This window comes from Thalassophryne amazonica, chromosome 4, assembly GCF_902500255.1.
Source record: "Thalassophryne amazonica chromosome 4, fThaAma1.1, whole genome shotgun sequence".
NCBI lineage: Eukaryota > Metazoa > Chordata > Actinopteri > Batrachoidiformes > Batrachoididae > Thalassophryne > Thalassophryne amazonica.
The window spans coordinates 143,242,314-143,255,722 of NC_047106.1; the positions used below are offsets into that span (position 1 = coordinate 143,242,314).

General features: G+C 44.0%; 1 protein-coding gene across 1 annotated transcript in view; it reads left to right on the plus strand.

Moving 5' to 3' along the window:
* LOC117508856 (autophagy-related protein 16-2-like) overlaps window positions 1–12,901 on the plus strand; it is a 149,546-nt gene extending 136,645 nt beyond the window's left edge. Inside the window, exons 11-13 of the mRNA XM_034168703.1 lie at window positions 10,550–10,597; window positions 12,207–12,308; window positions 12,790–12,901. The gene's annotated coding sequence lies outside the window, so the exon portion shown is untranslated. The remainder of the gene's footprint in view (window positions 1–10,549; window positions 10,598–12,206; window positions 12,309–12,789) is intronic.
* Window positions 12,902–13,409: the final 508 nt, after the last annotated feature.

Consider the following 13,409-nt stretch of genomic DNA (forward strand, 5'->3'; position numbering starts at 1 on the left):
CAGCGCACAGAGCAGGTGGAATTGTGTGCGCAAGAGGAGAGCTGTTCCAAAAATAGCCTCTCAGGTCCTGCGAAGGTGCCAGGCGCATGGATAATGGACTTTTTGCAGACTCGTAAGCACCATGCAAATGCCTCTAAGCCGTCGCAGTAACTCAAACACAAACTGCGCCACGCTGTTGTTGCTAAATTTTGAACATCTTGAAATTAGCGCCACGCTCAGAGAGGAGCCTCGTTAACTGAAGATAATGCCTCTAAGAGCCACTCTGAGCCACTATACTGCCACGATAGCTCACGAAACAAAAAAAACAGGGTGCGTGGCTCCTTCTTCATCCTTCATTATTCGGTGGGACCGCGGCTTAAGACAACTCCTTTGTAAGATAACACCTTTGTAAAATAATTAATTTGTAAGATAAGTCCTTTGTAAAATAACACCTTTGTAAGATAACTCCTTTGTAAGATAACACCTTTGTAAAATAATTAATTTGTAAGATAAGTCCTTTGTAAAATAACACCTTTGTAAGATAACTCCTTTGAAAGATAACACCTTTGTGAGAGATAATTCCTTGGTAAGATAACTCCTTTGTAAGATAACAACTTTGTAAGATAATTAATTTGTAAGATAACACCTTTGTAAGATAACTCCTTTGAAAGATAACACCTTTGTGAGATAATTCCTTTGTAAGACTACTCCTTTGAAAGATAACACCTTTGTGAGATAATTAATTTGTAAGCTAATTCCTTTGTAAGACTACTCCTTTGAAAGATAACACCTTTGTGAGATAATTAATTTGTAAGCTAATTCCTTTGTAAGATAACTCCTTTGAAAGATAACACCTTTGTGAGAGAGATGATTCCCTTGTAAGGTAACACCTTTGTAAGATAATTAATTTGTAAGATAACACCTTTGTAAGATAATTAATTTGTAAGGTAACACCTTTGTGAGAGAGATAAATCCTTTGTAAGATAACAACTTTGAAAGATAATTAATTTGTAAGATAACACCTTTGTAAGATAATTTATTTGTAAGATAACTCCTTTGTAAGATCAGTAATTTGTAAGAAAACACCTTCGTAAGATAACTCCTTTGAAAGGTAACGCCTTTGTGAGATAACTCCTTTGAAAGGTAACTCCTTTGAAAGATAACTCCTTTGAAAGGTAACACCTTTGTGAGATAACTCCTTTGAAAGGTAACTCCTTTGAAAGATAACACCTTTGTGAGATAATTCCTTTGTAAGATAACTCCTTTGAAAGGTAACACCTTTGTGAGATAACTCCTTTGAAAGGTAACTCCTTTGAAAGATAACACCTTTGTGAGATAATTCCTATGTAAGATAACTCCTTTGAAAGATAACACCTTTGTGAGATACCTTTGAAAGATAATTCCTTTGTAAGATAATTCCTTTGTAACATAACTCCTTTGTAAGATAACACCTTTGTAAGATAACTCCTTTGAAAGGTAACGCCTTTGTGAGATAACTCCTTTGAAATGTAACTCCTTTGTAAGATAACTCCTTTGAAAGGTAACGCCTTTGTGAGATAACTCCTTTGAAAGGTAACGACTTTGTGAGATAACTCCTTTGAAAGGTAACGACTTTGTGAGATAACTCCTTTGAAAGGTAACACCTTTGTGAGATAATTCGTTTGAAAGGTAACACCTTTGTGAGATAACTCGTTTGAAAGGTAACTCCTTTGAAAGGTAACACCTTTGTGAGATAACTCCTTTGAAAGGTAACTCCTTTGAAAGATAACTCCTTTGAAACGTAACACCTTTGTAAGACAGCTCCTTTCTAAAGGCCCCTTCACACATAACACAAAGTTGGGTGCAAGAGGCAGAAACTGGCCAAAGGAGGACAAAACACCCAAATTGCCGAACCTTGAAAAATTCCAACTGCTGTTGGGAGGAGCAGATGGTCGGACAGACATGTATGATCCCGCACCGATGGTTTCATGCACGCTCACAAACACAGTGCGACTACGTGAGCGGTGTGATCACATCGCACTCACACAGCAGTGGCAGCAATTAAATGTTGGACAAATGAACATAAATCAATGAAAATGTGTTAGGACCAAATAATGAAAGAGCACAGAACATTATAAAAACAATGAATGTAGTGTTTAAATGTAATGGCCCGGTCACACGGCATACGAGGATTCCTGAAGGAAGGGAAAAAAGTAAAAAAAAAGTCACAAATCGTTGAGAAAAGGTGGACGAATGACTTTTCCCATTACCGAATATCTTGCGAATCAAAAGCGCAAAAGTGACGAAAGAGGAACAAAACTAAACTAAAGCTAACGTTGATCTCGACGCTTTAAACGAAACGTGCCTGGAGCCACTGCTGGAGCAGTGTGTGTCTGCATCTCTGCAAGGACTCACAGCTGTGATGGAGCTCAGCTGCAAAGAGAACTGCGTGATCCGACCCACTGTGGAGATCTGTGCGCACGTCGGTGGATCCACCTGCTCTGGTTCCTCGTCCAGAACAAAAGAGGGATCATCTCCTTCATCATCAGAATCCTCACTGTCTGGTTCAGACTCTGACGATGCTCCGTCTTGCTCCAGTTAAAAAAAAAAAAAAAAAAAACTGAAGCGCATTCATAAGTCACCTCATTTTCACAGAAAAACACCACCACACTAACCACACAAGCTAAATGTGCCACCAAAATAATACACACCCCAAAATCGCCAAATATTTCTCAAATTTCTCAATTGCCAAAACTCGAATCGCTGTCTGTACACCTGAAATGTGTGCATACAAGACAGTGAGAGAGAGAGATAGCGCTGTCTCTCTCTGCCTTTTTTTTCCAAATCCTGCTGTTTCTTATCACCTCACACATGCACAGGTGCTGTGTACATGGATCAGACACACACCCACACTTCACCTTCTGTCCAGCTGATCACACTGGGTATTCTAGTTTCATATGTCACACCTCTGTGGATCAAAGCTCTTCACACGTGAATGTCTGCTGCTGCTGAAAGTTTTTCCACATTTGATGGCTCAAAGTCCTGTTTCTGTAAACTGCCGCCTGGATGACATGAAACATTATTACGTCATGTCGGCCCTCAGCGCCTTGGAAACAAACGAGGTTGATCGCGCTCCTGCAAAGCCCCCCTGCTGCAGAAAAATACGCAGCGATCAAGGATCACTTCCTCAAAACTTCTGAACTGTCAGACGCTGAAAGGGCCAGCAGGCTCTTCTCTCTGCAAGGGATGGAGGACAGCAAGCCCTCAGAGTTCATGGACAGAATGCTGCAGCTCCAGCCAGACTTTTTGTGCAGCAACTCTGTCCTCATGTGCGCGCAGCGCTGGAACAACATCACGATCACAGACTGCTGTGAGCTGGTGGAGGAGGCTGACAAATTCTTCCTGGCTGGCCAGCACAATGGCATGACTGCAGCAGCACTCACCACATCACATGCAGCGACAGAAGCCCCACACCACACACCAGCACCGCCGCGGAGCAGCTGCATCTCTCCTCCACAAAAAGGGCTCACAAACCAGCTTCTGCACTGTGTGAAAACATTGAGCTGGTCGAACGAAGTCAGACTAAATGCTAACGTTACAAAAACTAAGAAAACGATAAAAAAAACATGCCCAGAACTGCAGCAATATGAAATACAGGTACATTGAGATTATCAGCTGCATTTGTTCAAGTTTTTCAAGTTTACAAATCCTGACGAAGCTCCAGCTGCAGGAATGAAGCTGCACAAAGGTTAAATGATGCCAACAAAAGTCAACAAAAGTCCAAATTTCTTGTTTTGTTTGGGCTTCGTTGCCCTTCATTAAGTGCTGTGTTACCGGGGCTTAAGACAATCATGTTACTGGTAATGATGTGTAATTGATGCCTGATGACTTGACGGTCTGTGTTGGATGTGATGAAACAAATGGATTTCATTTTGTCTGTTAAAATATTTAATTCCTGTTACAAAGAGCACACAATACAAGAATTGGGCAGCGCAGTCTTGTTTGAGGGCGGGCGCTAAAGGGGTAAAATATGAAGCATATGATGTAATTTCTCTACTTCCGGGGACAGAAACACAGCACTGTCTCTGAGTTTTTGGGCAAATTACATGCAAACAAAGTGAAAATACAAAGAAAAGTGACGATGTGGTGGAAAGTGGACATGTGTTGTTAGGAATCAACCAGAGAGAAATGTAAGGACTCAAAATGCAGGGAGCCATAGGTAACCAAAGAAATAACAATTTTAACAATTTTTTATTTTAACAAATAAATTTTGAATGGTGTGAGCAGGAGAGGAAGACATCAGAGCAGGGAGGCACTGACTTGACCCAAACAGGAGATGGATGGAGTTCCAGAGCTAGATGTTGAAGCTCAAGGTGTAAAGTCCAGAACAGGAACTAGGCGGCCGCACAGGAGCTGACAGGAAGCAAGATGTTGGAAGCCAAAAGGAAGAACTGGATTTAGCCAGGAACAAAGAAATCCAAGGAGAGCCAGGCACCAAGCAAGCAAGGCTGAGTTTCTGGCGTCTGTGGAGTGAAAGACCCAGAGCTTAAATACAGGTGTAGTTGATTGAAGGCAGGTGTGGATAATCAGCTCCAGGCTGCAGCCGCCTGATGACAGAGAAGGGAGGGGGAGGAGAGCAACAATCCAGGCAGCACAACATGTGGTGGGTTTATGACCCTGAGCTCAAAAGTGTTGAGGCGGTTGTGCAGGCGAGAGAACGGAGCTACTCTGGTTAGCTGAGTAGGCCAACAGTTACCGACACGACGCCTCCCGTTTGCCTCGTCTTCCCTTCTCTAAATGTTTTTGATCTAACTTCTGGGGGCGCGTCCTGCTGCTGACCCTGTGCTCACTGTTTGTTTGTCAGCGTTTTAAACTTGTTTTAACGTATATTCTTAATACGGATGTGACTTGTCACTTTGCATTTTTTCGCGCTGCTGTGAATCATTTTCTGCCTATCAGCGTTTGTGCACAGGAACTGCCTCACAAGCCGGCAAAGCTTCCTCACCTACAGCAGAGAACACCTTCTGTCACTGTGCTCACCTGGTGGGGCTCCTTCAGTTTGTCTGCCTGCAGACTGTCGGGAAATCCGACGGCCTCTTAAACATCTGGGGAAGAGGAACAAGTGCGGGTCAAGGGGAGGCGTGAGGCACCGACTGTGGAGACGCTGCAGCAGATTCCCGCTGCCTGTCATCACTCTGTCTAACAACAAACTCGATGAACTTGTGCTAAGAGCCGAGCATGACTGTGAATTTAGACAGAGCAATCTTGTGTGTCTGACGGAAACGTGGCTTAAAGATCATCACGGTAAATCGAGCCTGTCAGAGCGGACAGGGACCCGCGCACAGCGCACTAATCCATCGGAGGGGGTCTGTGTTTGTTTGTGGATAACAGCTGGGCCACACAATACAGCACAGGAGTGTGCACACCTGCCTGAGAGATACGCACTGTATCTTTTAGAGCCTTTTATCTTCCGTGGGAGTTCAGACGGATCACCGTCATCCTGGCATATGTGTCCAGTCCAAAGGACGACGCAAGAGGAGAGAGAACAGCAGCGAGCTGTAATCATGCACTCAGCCGCTCTACTGACCAGCACGTCTTCGTCCTGGGGGACTTTAACTCCTGCAATCCATCTGACCATTTGCTCACTCTACAGCAATATGTAGACTGTCCCACACGTCTACATCGGACGCTTGATTGTTGCTATGGCAACATCCCAGAGGCTTATAAAGCGGGATGCAGACCGCCTCGTGGGAAATCTGACCACAGTGTGATTCATCGTTTGCCTGAATACAAGACTGTGGTCAAAAGAATTAAAACAGTTCATAAGCAGATACAGATGTGGTCCGAGAAAAGTAAAGAACAACTCAGAGACTGAAGGAACAAACTGGGACATTTTCTTTGAATCCTGTCAGGATGGAGATGAACTCACTGACACCATCACATCTTACATGAAGTTCTGTGAGGATAATGTGCCAGAAACCAAGACTGTGAACATATTCCCAAATAACAAACAACTGAAAGTCTGTCTTCATGGAAAGAAGGCGGCCTTCTGCTCTGCTAAAGTGCAGTTAATGCAGGAAACAAGGAGACAGCTGAGAGGGAACATCACAAAGGCAAAAACTGAGTACAAGAATGAAGTAGAAAGTAAATATTTCAGTGGCAACAGAAAACGAGCCTGGGAAGGTCTAAACCCACTGATGGGCAAAACCAGTAAGAAATGTGATGCTCCAACAAGCATCAATCAATGTTTTGTTGATGAGTTAAACCAGTTCTTCTGTAGATTTGATCAAGTGGTTGACAAACAGGACTGTGATGAGATCTGTAAAGTCTCCCTGCAGGAGCCCCCACAGCCGTCACTGAGGACGCCCACTGAAAGTCCGTCTGCTCACAGACTGAGCTCCTCAACTAAAGGCAGTCTTCTCTAGACTCTTTACTTCCCTCCATGTCACAGGAGTGCCCAGAAATTCTCCATAATAAGACCGATGCCAAAAAAGCCAGAGGCAGGTTTGAGTTGACCTCTGGTGACCCTCTGCAGTTTGCCTATAAGAGGGACAGAGATGCTGATGATGCCGTGTTGATCTTGATAGACGTGATTTCAAAGCAGCGTCTGCTTGTTAAAGCACACGCTCGGGTTCTGTTTGTCGACTTCAGTGCAGCTTTTAACTCTATGAAATCACACGTTCTTCTGAAAAGGCTGATTTAAATGTTGAAAAGGGCCTGATGCTCTGGATCAGAGACTTTCTCTCTTGTCGCCCTCAGAGGGTTTGTGCTGAGGACATTCTGTCAGGAGAGCTCATCACCAGCACTGGCTGCCCACAGGGTGGCGTCCTTTCACCTTTACTCTTTTCTCTCTTTACAAATGAATTTGCACTTAATGACACAAATTTGAAATTAACACTCGAAAATCCACCCTTTTCTCCCAAGCCCCTTTCATATTGGCGTATTCGTAGAGCTGCTCATTGCGGCATTGTGTTTCATTTAAATACACCCAAAATGCACTTTTTCAGTGCTCATTCATGCTTTATAATTTTAATGTGTGCACACAGTCGCGTGTACCATGCCGCTATTAAGCCAGTTCAGTGCTATTTTCTGCCTCTGTGGAAGTGCGCTCTGTTCTGTACTGCAGGTGTGGTGCGGCTCAAAAACAGAATCATTTAACATTATTATTATTATTATTCCACGTCCAAACAGCCAGGGGCTGTGAGCATGGACCGGGCCGCCGGGCCACCCGCCCTCGACCGCCACCCAATCCTCTCTGCACCCGACCCCCATGGCCCCCTCTGTACTCAACAGTCTGAGTACAAGCGGCCGAGATGAGGTTCCTCCGCAGGGTTGCTGGGCGCTACCTTAGAGATAGGGTGAGGAGCTCGGTCACTTGGAAGGAGCTCGGAGTCGAGCCACTGCTCCTCCATGTCGAAAGGAGTCAGTTGAGGTGGCTCGGGCATCTTTTCCGGATGCCCCCTGGAGTCAGTTGAGGTGTTCCGGGCACGTCCCATTGGGAGGAGGCCCCGGAGAAGACCCAGGACACGCTGGAGGGACTACGTCTCTCGGCTGGCTTGAGAACGCCTTGGGGTTCCCCCGGAGGAGCTGGGGGAGGTGTGTGTGGAACGGGAGGTCTGGGCGGCTTTGCTTAAGCTGCTGCCCCCGCGACCCGACTCCGGATAAAGCGGAAGAAAATGGATGGATGGATGGATTATTATTTTTTTTTTTTTTTTGTCTTGGTGGATCACTTTCTTTGTGTACAGATGCTGCTGAGTCTGGCTGTGGTAAAGGCTGCCCTGAACGAAACGCTGTGACTCATTAAACTTTTAAACCTCCGGTTTAAAAGTTTAACGAGTCTGCTGATTTGATCAGACCTGATCGATCAGATCTTCTGATGATCGCGCCGACATGCAGCGAGTGCGCGTTTATTTTAAAGAGTCACAGGTCTGATTAGACACACACAGAGAGAGAGAGAGAGAGAGAGAGAGAGAGTGTGAGGGAGAGCGCTTTTATTTTAAAGTCACAAGTCTGATCAGACACAGAGAGAGTGAGGGAGAGCGCGCGCGTGAGAGAGCGCTTTTATGAAACGACAAGTCAGCTTTGTGACACGGTGAACAGTCCTCATATAATGTGTCCAGTATGATAAAGTGAAGCAACGATCTTGCAGTATTTATAGCTCCAGAAGAACAATGGAGGTGAACAATGGAGGGAGGTGTAAAATGGCGTACAGTACGGTATTGCAGCGTGGGCGGGCTCACAGTAGCGGACAGTAGCACGGTGCTGCATGTACTCGCATGAAAGCTCCATGCTATGATGTACGCCGAAGAAAATTAAACATGTTTAATTTTCTTCCGTCCTACATGCGTAGTCCTCAACATACTGCTGCGTATTGAGAAAAAAACTCCATGTAAAGTGGGCGGAGAGCTGCTCATTACAGCGTAGATGATACGCTGTAATGAGCAGCTCTATGAATACGCCAATGTGAAAGGGGCTCCACCTCCTATTCTGACCGGAGGGTGCCAAATGGCACTGTTGGGGTAATTTACAACTCATTAGGCCACCTTTTCTTATGTACCTGTTCTTATGTTTCATATGTAAGTGCAGCCATGAGATCAGAATGTGGCAGTACCAGAGTGACCGGCAGGTTGAGCTTTCTGCTCAAGCTTGCATTCTGACTTTGAGTAAGTCAGAAAAGTCCCTGTTATGCATGCATACAAATAAAAAAAAGACCAAAAAAATTGAACAAAATAGAGAATTAAAAAACAAAACTAAGCTTCATGAATTAAATGTAAAGGCAGTTTTCTTTTAAAAGTTTGCAGTGATGATGAGCTCTCTGTTACATTTCTTTTATCATTCCATATTTGTACGACACAATATCTGATGGAAAACAGACCATGTTTAGTTTTATAGAAAGGAAGGTGAAGATGACTATTCTGTTTGGTGTTATATGAATGAATCTGTGAATTTAATATGAACAAATTTCTAAATGCTGTTGGTAAACATAAAGGTGAGAACTTGTTTTTGTAAATAAACTCAAACATCTGATGAATATTTATATTGTACGCTGTGAGAATGTTCAGTTTTTTAAAAAGTGGTGCAGAAGCTTCTGTTGATTAGGGAGAAGAACAGAAATACCACAGTGCTTTACAGTAAAAAAGAAAAAAAAAGACGGCTTTTACAGATGGGTAGATGAACATAAACCCATGTCAGCTTGTGCTGCTCAAACTCTATAGTAGAGTTTCAATTGAAGGAAATGAAATTTATCCCATGTCAAATTTTTAGGCATTGAAGTGGATGAGAATTTGAACCAGAAACAACACATTAGGAATCTGTCAGGTCTGCCCCCGTATGGTCCCATGTCCTCCCCTGCTTTGGTCTTTGTCACTTTCTGTCTGCATCTGCTTTACACTTTGATCCTCTGTTTTTGTTTTTCAGTTTAGGATTACTTTAGCCACTGGTTTTATTTTGCATTTTACCACTACAGTCATTGCTTGTAATTTCTGTTAGTTTTTGCTTTTGTCACATTTTAGATTCAGCCGCTGCCTTTAATTGTCTTATTGATCACTTTCCAGTTCTCGCCTTTGTTTTTCTGGGTTTTGTTTCTTTGCTCCTTCCGTGTGTAGATTCTTTTGCATTATATTTAGACTTCACCTTTCTGTTTATTTCTGTCTGCTTAGTGTTCACGCTACTGCACTCTCTTGCACCTGCTCACCTCATCTTTGTTGCCTCCCTCCACGCCTGCATTTCTGTTTGCTTTGCTTTTTGTCTCACTTCACCCTCTTGCTCTCATCTTCATCTCTTTGTTCCCCACACCTGTGCCTTGTTTGCTGTGATTGTCACCTCTGTTATTTAAGCCTTGTGTTTTTGGTTCTTCTTCTTTAGCCAACTTGGCGTCAGTGTCCTTCTTCAGCATACTGCAGCAATGAAACTGAATGCGGTGCAGCAGGGTTTAATTGTACGCGCGTCAGAGAAGAACGCTGTCATGCTCTGTTAAGAATCACCACTAATCAAGATGGATCAACAAGCTCAGATGTGACCTCCAGAACATGAGGCGAAATGAGGTTGGTGTGTGACATTCGTGGAAGATTTTTTGTCAGCCAAAAACACAATCCACGAAAATCACGAACCAACACGCACGATTAAGAAACCTATTCAAATGCGTTAAGTCACGTTAAGAATGTCAGGAATGTGCCAAGAATGATGCAAATATGACATTCGTAATGCATACTGCCTGTGTGTAAACACAACTTAAGATAATGCCTTTGTAAGATCGACCATTGGTGTAAGATCGACCGTTCGCTCCACGTTGGTGGACTGTTAGTTCCACGTTGGTGGACTGTTAGCGCCACATTGGTGCAATGATAGCTCCACATTTGTGGACCGTTAGTTACATGTTGGTGGACTGTTAGCTCCACGCTGGTGGAACTTGACTTCACCAGTGAACATGTTTTGTTGTTGATCTGCTGTAGCAGGAACTGTAGACTGGTTTGATGCTTTGGACGCTGTCTGAGACAATCTTCTGAATGTCCTTCTCTGTTTTACATCTCCTAAATTGAAACATTTGCAATTCATTTCTCTCTGTCTCTGTCTCTCTGTGTCTCTGTCTCAGAGCCGATGGATTTAAATGTGCCAATGACAGCACCAAAGCCGTGTTCAGGTGAGTTGTGACTGATGATCCTGAATTCCACACAGACACTGTCTGTGTGTATCTGTGTCTGTGTGTGTGTCTCTGTGTGTCTGTGCCTGTGTGTGTGTCTGTGTGTGTGTCTATGTGTGTCTGTGTGTGTCTGTGCCTGTGTGTGTGTGTGTCTGTGTGTCTGTGCCTGTGTGTCTGTCTGTCAAATTCACATAGACAGACACACAGGCACAGACACACATAGACACAGACACACATAGACACACAGGCATAGACACAGACACACATAGACACACAGGCACAGACACACATAGACACACACACAGACACACCCACACCCACACCATTAACTTCACTCTGGTGATGAATACTGTGTGACAGTGTTTTGGGGAACTTCAGTGGGACATGTTTGGGACATGTGTCGGACATGTGTCGGACATGTGTCGGACATTCAGAGCAAAGACAAATCGGTTTCTGTTCTGACCCAGAACAGAACTGGACCTGATGTAGGAACTTTGACGACTTCACCCGTGAACATCTTTTCTTGTTGATCATGGAGCTGTATATAAGAACTAGACAGCGCACTAGCGCTGAGCCGTGTGCCGACAAGGAGGCGTGATCGCCATTTTAATTCCGGGCAACTTAGTGATTTGTGTGCATAGAAGTTCACTTAGTCTCGTCAAGAAATAGGTGGAATATGCCGGAAAGCTGCGCATGTTGGCAAAGCCACGAACGGAGGAACAAGGAGACAATATTTCCTTCCATAAGTAAGTGGTTTTGGTTCTTCTTGTCACTTTGTCTGTGATATTTGGATGATAAACAGCTGTATGTCTCCTGCCGTATCGCCCGATGACACGGACCATTAACTCTTCACTTATGTCTAGTTGATATTTTCCACTGCTAGACCAATGTCTAGTTAAAATACTTGTCGTTAGTGATTAAAATTGTTCGATAAGACGGGATTTTTTAAAATTTGCACCTTAAAATAATGAGATTATAATGACCCGCGCTGTGCCGCTCACAGTCACACCCACACATAGAAATGTGTACCCACACAACTGACGTCATGAATGAAACTCAGTCAATAAAGTATAATTATGTAAAAATATAACATATATAAATGTGTTGTAATGGTTTTAGGAGCTGCGCTGAACACAGCAGCAGCTCAGCCGAGCAGCGTAGCTTAACAGCGCAGATCCGTGTAACTTTCAACACTAATATTTGTGAATGTGTGAGTGTCAGAGTAAGTTTAATACTTTCCTGACATAATTTAATGTAATTTAATTTTACTGGCTCAATATCCAGGTCAAAATGACATTTTAACATGTATTTTGTGAGCATTTTTCTGAGTGTGTTCAGTCACGAATCTCCATTAAAAATGCATTAACATCCATGTACTTCATCAATATTTTGCCCGGTTAGGAGGCGTCATGTCGCTGTCCATGAAGGGACGTTTTCGTTTAGTGTGCAGTGTTGGGACTGCGCTCTCTAGTGCTCATATACAGCTCCATGTTGTTGATCTTATCACTGATCTGCTGTAACTGGGACTGAAGACTGGTTCACTGGATGGTTCCTTTGTTCCTTGGACTCTGTTCATGGTCAGTGTGACTCATGGATGTTGTGTCTGCAGCCCAGATGGTTGCTTTTTGGCAGCAGGATCAGCAGATGGCGCTGTCTACATCTGGAACGTTTCCTCCAACAGCCTGGAGACCCAACTCCCAGACAAACACAGGTAACCGGACTCGTCCCCCAGCTGTCCATCATCCAATCAACACATCAGTCACAAATGCATTTTTGGAATGTTTCTCACCTACTTCTTATCATGATGCTAAGCTAGGCTAACAGCTCCTCCTACTTCCCATTGTTATGCTAAGCTAGGCCAATAGCTCCTCCAACAGTTCACCCTAATTCCCATTGTTATGCTAAGCTAGGCTAACTCCTCCTCCTACTTCCTGTCATTATGCTACGCTAGGCCAACAGCTCTCCTATGTCCTGTCTCTATGCTAAGCTAGATCAACAGCTCTCCAACTTTCTTTTGTTATGCTAACATAGGCCAGCAGCTCTTCTACCTTCTGTTGTTATGCTAAGCTAAGCCAGCAGCTCTCCTACTTCCCATTGTTATGCTAAGCTAGACTAACAGCTCTCTTACGTCCTGTCAATATGCTATGCTAACAGCTACTTTCTCTGATGGACTGGTTGATGTTTCCTGTCAGGTCGGCCGTCAGCGCGGTGGATTGGTCTTTGTCTGGGGACTACGTGGTCAGTGTGGACAAGAGCAGGTGGGCTGTCCTCTGGTGCGACATCTGAACCTGTCCACTTGATGAACTGTTTGTGGCTCCAGGCTGTCCTCTGGAATCCTCGTGTCCAGGACTGAACTAATGAGGGTCCCAACCTGTAGGTTCAGTTTGAAGACTGATTGATATTTTGCTACCTGTTATGTTCATGACCAACTGATCTTTAGTCTCAACTAGGAACCTGGTTTTTGTAATGTGTGAATATTGTACAGAGTCGGTGATGTATTTATTGCAGATGATTTATGTTTTATTCATAAAGTGACAAAGCTAGTTTGGTTCATTAGCATGTAGCAAGCCTGAAAAGAAAGATGTAGAACACAATCAGGGATCACTGAGCAGAGAAAGACACAGTCCCAAGGTCAAAGTGCACAGAGCAAACCAGATCAGGCAACACCCTGGGACAGGTCCAGAGAATACCATGTACCAGTATCAAAGGGAGCGGGCTGGAATCAAACATCACGTTCAGGAAGGTCCAGAAAATACGGGATACAGGGATCAAAAGGAGCGGGCTGGAATCAAACATCACGATGAGGAAGGTC